Source organism: Gossypium arboreum, chromosome 10 (assembly GCF_025698485.1).
Source record: "Gossypium arboreum isolate Shixiya-1 chromosome 10, ASM2569848v2, whole genome shotgun sequence".
In the NCBI taxonomy this organism is placed as follows: domain Eukaryota; kingdom Viridiplantae; phylum Streptophyta; class Magnoliopsida; order Malvales; family Malvaceae; genus Gossypium; species Gossypium arboreum.
Genome location: NC_069079.1, coordinates 101,764,013 through 101,764,892, shown reverse-complemented (window position 1 = coordinate 101,764,892; position 880 = coordinate 101,764,013).

The following is an 880-nucleotide window of genomic DNA, read 5'->3' as shown; positions in this document are numbered from 1 at the left end:
ATACCCCTTTCTGCTTCAAATATTAGCTCTCAAGTGGACACCCCAATTACCACTACGTCATCAATTTCTTCCCCTAATAACTCAAAATGAGGTTTCTCAATAGAAGCATTATTAGCAACAATATCAGGCTCCATGATATTAGTAACAAACTCATTAGCAGATGGACTAGTTTCAATTTTTAGACACATTCTCAACAATATTTTCAATAGTTTGATCAACAAGAAAAAGTTTAGCTTCTGAGGAAAAGACACTTATACTGTTGGAGGAGGACATAAAAGGTTGACGTGAGAAGAAAAAAAAAAGTGGGGAGAGCTTTTTCTTGACCATCATCTTTTTCATCCTACCTTGAAGCTTGCGGCTATGGCAGCTTAAGCCTCTCACGGGTGAGCCAACATGAAAATTGATGTAGATTAACTTCTGACAAGGAAACCTAAGTGCGAGACAAGAGGGAATAGAGAGATTCAGTCGAGTTGTCTGGAAATAGTATTCTCCACTCGATTCTTTCTTATTTCTTTCTAAATGCTAGTGACTCTATTTTTTGTTTGTATGGAAGTACATATGCATTCTTGGTTAAATGCTATCGTATTCAATCTTGCTTTTATTGTTTAATCATAGGGTTTGAATGTTTCTTAACACGGAAGTATTATTGCAGTCACTGACACTGGAAAGTGCAGTGACAGTTTGAGCCAACAAACATTACAACGGATGTTAAGTGAGGATTAGAGAAATTTAGTCAACTTGTTCTTAATAGTACCATATTGCCATCATCAAAAGGTGGGGTTAATATGCATGTTTAAGTCTCAAATTAAATAGAGGAGTAACGTTTGGTAAGATATATGTTGAAATTTATTGCCTCGAAATCATCTATCCTTTTATACCT